Genomic DNA, 10,167 nt, shown 5'->3' on the forward strand with positions numbered 1-10,167 from the left:
CTTCTCTTCTCCTATAAGAGGCCCAACATTTCATTTCTCGGGTAATGATTTTATTGTACTTGGTTTCTTCGGTCTTTTCCAAAGTTGACTTGTATTCTTTCCCTACTATGCAGGCCATTAGTAGGTTTCGAGTCGACCTCAGCCAGTGTGAGGTCGAGCTTCAGAAGGTCTCAGGGGAGAGAGATGCCCTGCGACTTCTTTGCAGCCAAAAGGACGAGGCTATAAAGGACCTCCAAGCAGATTTAGCTAAGCCTCGTAAAGAAGAGGCTGAACTAGATAAAAAGGTGAGCCTCGTTCTGTTAGAGTATGGGTTTGACTCAACTGTGGAAGTTAACCCTTCATTATCTTAGCTGCAGCAAAAGTTTGAAAAGATCGGGTTACTTCGGGAAGAAGTCGATCAAATCAAGGCTGAATGTAATCGGTGGAAGGAGACTATCGACCGCCTGGCTGCGAAAAAAGAAACCATCTTGGCCAAATTATTATCGGTCGATGTTCAGCTTTGAAGCATCAATCAAAAGGGTTCGGCTAAGGCTAAGAGGATCGAGGAGCTTGAAACATGGCTTGCTGAGGCCAAGGCGGAGGTTGAGTCGTCAAAAGTCATGGCGGACAAGTCCATTGCCGTGTATCGGGTTGATGTCGAGGCTGCTCAGATGGAGGCACGAGAGGCGGCAGATACTGCTGACACTCAAGCACATTGGGTTGCCGAACTTGCTAAGTGTCGGTCTCGGAGGGAGACCTTCGAGGAAATACACGCTCGAGGTTTCGACCTTGCTGAAGAGATAAAAAAGGCTAAAGAGCTCGAAGCTAAAGCTGAAGCCTTGGCTTCTGATGGCGATGATGATGATGATGATGGTAGCAAGAGCGGATCTGAGAATGGGGGGGATCCCGATCCCGATAGAGAAGAAACCGCTCCTGAGGATGACCGGGAAGCTTAGTCCTTAGTTTTTATGTTTGTAATCAATCATGTAGACAATTTTGTATATAGACAACTTTGCCGACTTGCTTCTGTTTTGTGAAGACTTTATACATGCCTTATAAATGTTTTCACAAAGATTTAAACAACTTAATCAAATTCTGGATTTCATAGCCTCAATAATCGAGCGAGTGCTTATTCAAATTTGAAGTGATGTAGCCCTTAGGCTTATTAGTTGAGTCAATGATTCGAACTCGAAGTAATGTAGCCCGTAGGTGTAATGGACGAGTGAGTGCTTGCTCGAACTCGAAATAAAGTAGCCCGTGGGCTTAGTAATCGAGTGAATGATTCGACTCGGGATTAAGTGGCCCGTAGGCATAATGGTCGAGTGAGTGCTTGCTCGAACTCGAACTCGAAATGAAAGCAGCCAGTAGGCTTAGTAGTCGAGTGAATGATTCGAACTCGAAGTAATATAGCACGTAGGCATAATGGTCGAGTGAGTGCTTGCTCGAACTCGAAATAAAGTAGCCCGTGGGATTAGTAGTCGAGTGAATGATTCGAACTCGGGATAAAGTGGCCCGTAGGCGTAATGGTCGAGTGAGTGCTTGCTCGAACTCGAAATGAAAGTAGCCCGTAGGCTTAGTAGTCGAGTGAATGATTCAAACTCGAAGTAATGTGGCCCGTAGGCATAATGGTCGAGTGAGTGCTTGCTCGAACTCGAAATAAAGTAGCCCGTGGGCTTAGTAGTTGAGTGAATGATTCGAACTCGGGATAAAGTGGCCCGTAGGCATAATGGTCGAGTGAGTGCTTGCTCAAACTCGAAATGAAAGCAGCCCGTAGGCTTAGTAGTCGAGTGAATGATTCGAACTCGAAGTAATGTAGCCCGTAGGCATAATGGTCGAGTTAGTGCTTGCTCGAACTCGAAATAAAGTAGCCCGTGGGCTTAGTAGTCGAGTGAATGATTCGAATTCGAAGTAATGTAGCCTGTAGGCATAATGGTCGAGTGAGTGCTTGCTCGAACTCGAAATAAAGTAGCACGTAGGCTTAGTGGTCGAATTTATCTTAACTCTGTTTGTGTAATAAATCTCCAAATAGAGAAATGTTTCTTGGATATAAGATGTCGGTAAAGAGGAGAACTTTCTTTGCAAGTCACTATACATGTGTTCATGTTTCGCGCCTGGGTTCGGTCCAACTACATGAGCATGGTTCGTTTTGACCATTTGGCTCTTACAACTTTTCCTATTGGAACCTCGTTGTTGCTAAATAACTTTCTTGCATCAGAACTTGATATATTTGAAGGCTAATGCCCCCCCAGTATTCGAGGTCGATTGTAAAGAGGCCTCAGATACTGTTGTAAGTGCAGCACGATCTTTGGTTGCCTCGTTAAAAACCTTTCCGAGAAACCCATTTGGGATAAAATCGGTCTAAGGGAAAAAGATTGCAACGCGTGCTTTCAGATCTATGGCGAAGGATCCATCTTAGCTCCTGCTCGGACTTCTGCAGGGGTCAGTTTTGAAATATAAATAAATATGGAAGGGTCGTACCTTAGCAGTAGTATCATTTTAGATGTGACACATTCCAATTACTTGATAGTTGTTTGCCGTTTATAATGCCGAGCATGTATGATCCCTTTCCTACGTTCTCGAGAACCTGATATGGTCCTTCCCAATTTGGTCCTAGTTTTTCCTCGTTCGGATTTCGGGTATTGATGGTGACTTTCCTTAGTACTAAGTCCCCGGGCTTGAAATGGCGGAGCTTGGTTCTTCGATTATAATATCTTTTGATTCGCTACTTTTAGGTGGCCAATTGGATGAGAGTAGCTTCTCGTCTTTCGTCTGATAATTCGAGGCTAGTGTTCATAGCCTCGTTATTTGATTCTTTCGTCGTGTATCGAAATCTGGTACTGGTTTTGCCGACTTCGACTGGTGTCAATGCTTCAGACCCATATACCAAGGAGAATGGGGTCGCCCCCGTACCAGATTTCAACGTCGTTCAATATGCCCAAAGGACTTCGGGTAGGATTTCTCTCTACTTTCCTTTAGCGTCGTTCAACCTCTTCTTTAGGTTCTGAATGATGGTTTTGTTCGTTGATTCGGCCTGTCCGTTCCCACATGGGTGATACGGTGTTGATAATATCCTTCTTATTCTGTGGTCTTCGAATAATTTTGTCACTTTGCTGCCCAGAAATTGTTTCCCATTGTCACATACTATTTCGACGGGTATCCCGAATCGGCATATGATATGATCCCAGATAAAGTCTATAACTTCTTTCTCTCTTACTTTCTTGAACGCCTATTCTTCAACCCATTTAGAGAAATAGTCAGTCATAAATAAGATGAATTTGGCTTTACCTGGGGTCGATGGCAGAGGGTCGACGATATCCATTCCCCATTTCATGAATGGCCATGGGGATAGGACCGAGTGAAGTTGCTCTCCGGGTTGATGGATCATTGGTGCAAACCTTTGACATTTGTCACATTTTCGAACAAATTCTTTTGCATCTTTGCCTATATCGATCCAATAATACCCTGCCCTGATTATTTTTCGGACTAATGGATCGGCACCGGAGTGATTCCCACAAGTACCCTCGTTCACCTCGCGTAAGATGTAATTGGTATCTCCTAGACCCAAGCATACTGCCAATGGTCCGTCGAATGTCCTTCGGTATAACATTCCATCTGAAGCCACCGTGAATCGAGCAACTTTAGTCCGTAGGGCTCTTGAATCTTTAGGGTCCAATGGGAGCTTTCCGTCCTTTAAGTATTCAATATACTTATTTCTCCAATCCCAGGTTAAGCTTGTAGAATTTATCTCGGCGTGACCTTCTTCGATCACGGATCTCGAGAGTTGAACGACAGTCCCCGAGCTCAAGTCACCTTCCTCGACCGATGATCCCAAATTCGCAAGTGTATCAGCCTCACTGTTTTGCTCTCGTGGAACGTGCTGTAAAGTCCATTGTTTGAAATGGTGCAAAGTGACATGTAGTTTGTCCAAATACTTTGCATTCTATCCTCTCTAACTTCGAAAGTTTTGTTTACTTGACTTACCACCAATAGATAGTCACATTTGGCTTCGATGACTTATGCTCCCAAGTTTTTAGCTAGCTCGAGACCTGCAATCATGGCCTCATACTCGGCCTCGTTGTTAGTCAACCTGGTACTTTTAATAGATTGCCTAATAGTATTACCTGTGGGTGGCTTTAAAACTATGCCCAACCCGGACCCTTTTACGTTCGAGGCCCCGTCCGTAAAAAGGGTCCATACCCTCGAGGACGTACCCGATTTCAGCAGGAATTCTTTTTCGACTTCGGGTACGAGGGTTGGCGTGAAATCGGCCACGAAGTCTGCTAAAATTTGAGACTTGATGGACGTACGGGGTTGATATTCGATATCGTACCCACTGAGTTCGACGACCCATTTGGCCAATCGGCCTGATAGTTCGGGCTTGTGCAAAATATTACGAAGTGGGTAAGTTGTTAATACGCATATGGGGTGACATTGAAAGTATGGTCGTAACTTTTTAGAGGCGCTTATCAGTGTAAGTGCCAATTTTTCTAGGTGTGGATATCTAGCTTCTGCTTCTCCTAAGGTTCGACTTATATAATAAATGGAAAATTGCGTACCTTGCTCTTCCCGAACTAGGACACCGCTTACTGCGATTTCTGATACTGCCAAGTATAAGAAAAGTTTTTCGTCTGCTTTTGGAGTGTGAAGTAGTGGTGGGCTCAACAGATATTGTTTCAGTTCCTTCAATGCCTGTTGGCATTCCGGGGTCCAAGCGAAATCGTTCTTCTTTTTGAGTTGGGAGAAAAAATTGTGACTTCGATATGATGATCTCGAAATGAATCGGCCTAGGGCCGCAATTCATTCCGTTAGCCTTTGTACAGCTTTTACGCTGTCCATGATGGTGATGTCTTCGATGGCCTTGATCCATTCAATAGAGACTCTTGAAGTTTTGTTGTTACTCTATTTCGTTAGTTGGCTGATTTTTTCTGATGCTTGTTAGATTATAGATGGCAGATGCTTGGAATGTTGGTTTTGCACTTTTGCTGTTATTCTATTTCTTCCAAATATCAAATCAAACATAAATTCTAGTATTATATAGCAGGTAGTAGCTAGCTTAGCACATCGTGTATAAATGTTGAGTCCACTGTCCACTCTATCTATATTATCTATTCTGTTAATGTATTAAACCGAAACCGTACCGAACTAAAGTAAGAAATACCGAACCATACCGAACTACTTTGGTACGGTATTTGGTATTCACAATTGATAAAACGAATACCGAATCAAAATTTTTAAATACCGAACCGAAAACCGAATGCCCACCCCTAGTTCCAATACCAAGTTTGAATATAAAAACTAAAGAAAAATCCGAAGCGTAAGAAATTATACTACCGCGTCGCACTGTCTCTGAAATTTTGCAATGTGGCACATGAGGGCGCATGGCATGTCGCGCCTGTGCAATATTACCGCTCAGTTTTCTCACTTCAGCTTAGAGAGGGTAGTTTGATTCGGGTCCATTTTTACTTGGTATAAATATACTCAAAATACGTTTTTCAAGGGACTTTTGACCTACGAAAGATTAAGAGAGCATTGGAGACCTCAAGATACTAAGACTTAATCATCCTTCCATCAATTCAATACGCGAGTTTAGATTGTAATATTGGATTAATATTTTCTTATTCTACAACTTCATTTGTGCTGATTTCTCATACTATTATGGAGTAGATTACCTTAAGTTTGACATGGTTTGATGACTTGATTGTTATTTATGGATTCGATTATTGTTTAATTGCTTGAATTTGTTGGAGGAGCTTTAATTTTATTTGTGATTTTATTCATTATCGTGTATAATTGAAAGAAACATAATATTGATTATTGAATATTATCACAACACATGCGTTAATTTATTTTAGTGGTTCTTTAAAATAATCGAAAGAGCTTTGTGATTCACTATTTGAATTAAGATTGAGAAATATTCGCGAGACGTTTCTCTTAGACTATTCCTATAAATTATACGGCTTGGGTTTAATTTAGAGAGGGATCTAAGTCAGAAGAATAAAATAATAACCTATTGAATTCGTGAGAATCAATAGAACCTACCACATTGTCAAATCCGGGATAGCAATCTTGCACCTATCATGCCATGACCCTTATTTCTCATATTAATAACTGTCACGCCCCAAAATCGGGGAGCACGACCGGCGCTCAACCGAGTGAACCCGACCGAGCAAGCCTGTTAAAATTTCCTTCTACCCAAACTCATCCATGAATAATGATAATACATATTTTTGTTAATTATATAATAAGGTGATTATGTCTACAATACCAATTCATTACCATTAGTTACTCAATTAATAATTCCCAAAACACACACGTACACCTCTTCATGGTTCAAAGTGGAACAAGTGATTTAATCACAACACAACTTGTTTAACATTCCCAACACCCATACAAAATCCACATTTAGTCTACAGAGCCTCTACAAATATCAAATAGTACAATGATAGTGCCGACAATAAGGCTCCGGCTATACCTCAAAACACATACGAAACAAAAGATGCACAATCCCGGAATGAGATGGGGCTCACCAAGTCAACTGGGAAGAACGAGCACTGCTGTCACTGGTCAGTATCTTCCGTTGTGGAACCACATGCATCCATTAAAGATGCAGCGCCCTTGGCAAAAGAGACGCTAGTACATATCGAATAGTACTAGTATGAAAACCCAACACCAATTTAAGAACTCAGAAATATAGTAAGAATATGATGAATCAAGGCGACAACAGAATAGCATAGATAGCCGTTTAAACCAAAGCAAGTTTATCAAGAGCTGTCATTAACATTTATAGAACTTAAGATGAGATCCTTTGTAACCATTTTCACACAAAGCGGTACCGCCTCCTCACCCCAATATATGCAGGTGGAGGTGTAAGCACAATACCAAAACTCTACTCAAACGGCCCTGCCGCCTCACCCCAATGTATGCGGGTGGAGGTGTAAACACAATACTCATTTCACACAAAGCAGCTTCACCGCCTCACCCCAATATATGCGGGTGAAAATGCATCAACGATACCAATACCTACACAAAGCGGCCATGCCGCCTCACCACAATATATATATATATATATATATATATATATATATATATATATATATATATATATATATATATATATATATATATATATGTGTGTGTGTGTGTGTGTGTGTGATACCAAAACCATACACAAAGCGGTATGCGGGTGGAGGTGTAATCACAATCACAATCTTTACAATTTAGCATAATAATTTCCACATAAATTACGACTTGGAATCATAATATGTAGATACGCAATCCATAGTTTGGAACACATCCTCAATTTATAATACAATATGATAAGACCATTTGAAACACGAATTGAACATATATATTTGTCACAAAACTTATTCGGAATACTCGATTTGTAATAAATATCTTGGAACTTACAAGGATATTGAGGTTCCAATTCTTAAAGAAGAGTTTAGCCAACATACCTCAATTGAGCTTCCTTAAACTCTAAAATGTTCCGAAAATCTTAGCAACTTCAATCTATTTTAGAAATATAACAAGTTGAACCAAAATTAGAAAGATGATCATGGTTCTAGCTCATTTGAGCATTTTATCAAATACTAGGTGTGCATTAAGGTATCAAAGTCCTTTTATGGAGGATTCCATCACCCCACAATTCATTCTTTACCATTTTTAGCTCAATAATTTTTCTACACCCTTTGATAACACATGCATGCAAAATAACCAACTCCCATATCCAAGAATCATTTTACTAATTAGCCAATTCTAGATAAAATTCGAGATTGAGAATTATGGTGTAGAATCTTACCTCTAGGATGAAGACCTAGAGAGTTTTCCTTGTTAATCTTCAAAGATTTGAGTAAGAATTGAAGGACAGTTTGTTGAAGATCACCCTCCCACTCTTGGGCACTCTCTCACTCACAAAATATCAAGTTTTTGCTCAAAATAAGGTCCTTTGCGTATATATAACGAAGTAGGGTCGGGTTATAAAAATCAAAAAAGGAAGCTCCAGAACAGGATATGCGGTTGCATATGCGATCGCAGAATGGATATGCGGTCCGCAAATTGACCGCATAACTTGGTGCCAAAAACTAGAAAAATCTGCGTGGGTCTGCGGTCACTATGCGGCCCGCAGATGTTCTGCGGTCGCATAATAAATCGCAAAACAGTTCTGCGGTCGCATAGTCGATCACAGAATGGCATCCAACCCAGCCCATATCTGCCTCACTCTGCGGCCATTATGCGGTCCGCAGAGTGATTCTGTGGTTGCATAATGGACCGCAGAAACGCATTTCTCTGCCAAAATTTTTTCTTTACTCCTCAATGCATTGTTCGACCCAAAAAGTCCGAGCCGCGGCGAGCAAGTTCGCCGCGAAGAATTTCTACAATCCTCAAATATGTAAGCCTAGTCCGGCACCATGAAATATTATTTTCCTTTACGAAATTTTACGGGGCCTTACAATAACAACCCGTTTAGCTCAACTCCATAGTTTTTCTGTGAATGAATTTACCAATCATAGTTTTAGTTTAATAATTATAGTTAGTAATCATTCAAAATTAAAGTGTTGATCATCCTGGATAGTATTTAAGGCAGAAATTTACTGAAATATTATTTAATTAAATTCCTATGATTACGATAAATAATTTATATTATCTTTGACTAGCAAACTAAGTTTTAATATACTGATTTTGTGCTAGTCAGTGGGTGATCAATCTAATTCTAATTCTAGTAGGGTCAAAGTACTTGGTTATAACTATAACACTGATGGTTTACTTTTTACTAATTAAGCCGACCTCCTACCAAAAATTGAGAAAGAGAATTCAACTATACTATGTGTTGTTTGGATGAATTTAAAGATTGGTTAGCTCAACATATTGTTCTGTGGGTGCTAATATAGAAGGTCCTTTTATTTCTTTTGCCTTGATGTTATGAATTGTACTAGTTGATTTACACTACTCCTTAATCTCTACAGTAAACAGTAGATTTCCGTTATGTATTTGATATGAGTTGAATAGTTTATTTAATTAGCTGTATTATATTTTATGTTATGTTCTGGATTATGCTGAGCATTATGGAAAGGGATTTTAAGCAGTAAGCATGCATTTTGTGTTGAATTATTTATAAGCAGTTTAGATGCGACATAAATCAGGTAAAGTAGTTGAAGTAAACCAAACTTTTGATAGCAACTAATAGGGAATTTGATTCAACAAACAGAAAGGAAATTTAAAAGCTGCAAACAGAAGGGTAAGAGGTGAGAAGGGATTACACCAAGAGAGTGGGGAGGAGACAGAGAAAGAGCTGCAACATTAGACATTAACGATACCACTACTGATACTAAATTTGTCTATTATTATAATAATATAATATTCCCTTAGAACCAATCAGCTATTGACACTTGTGCCTCAACCAGCTTGCCATATAAAATCCCCCAAAAACCTATTGGGCTGTTTTAATCTTGAGGCAATTTCACTTTTAGCCACTCGGCTGAAACTTTTGACAAGTTCTAGCCCATAAATCTATTATACAATTTGAAGTCACAAACTAACTAATGACTTTTTTACACGCTTGATCCTTTTTTAACTATTATTTAAAAAAATAACATCATTTATTATTTATTCCATAATGAATATTTTTTTTTATTATTAGCATATTATAAAAATTAAGCTCAATATTTAATAAGTTAACTAACTCACTAATCAAATGAATTACTTTTTTTATCTATCTCCATTCTCCCTTTCCAACATTCATCTTCTTCACTCTATTTTTGAAAATCTGATGCATATGTGAATGCCACCTAAATTCAAGATGTATTTATTAATACATCTTTTATATTTTGTATATCAAGTATTACTTTAATTTAAAATATATTTTTATGTATATAATTATTGTATATTTATTTGTGAAGTGCCATCTTATTTTAAGATGTATTTTTAATGTATATTTTAAATATATTTTATATGTCAAGTGCCACTTTAATTCAGGATGTATTTTTTATGTATATGTTTTTTATATATTTATATGCCATCTTAATTAAATTTAAGATATATTTTTTTTATGTATATTTTATATTTCTAAGTGTCATCTTAATTGAAGATGTATTTTTTATGTATATTTTTTTAAATATATTTTGTATATTTTAATTCAATGTATTTTTTTTATATATGAGTTTTGTATATATTAAAATATATTATTATCGA

Source organism: Nicotiana tabacum, chromosome 17 (assembly GCF_000715075.1).
Source record: "Nicotiana tabacum cultivar K326 chromosome 17, ASM71507v2, whole genome shotgun sequence".
Taxonomy (NCBI): Eukaryota; Viridiplantae; Streptophyta; class Magnoliopsida; order Solanales; family Solanaceae; genus Nicotiana; species Nicotiana tabacum.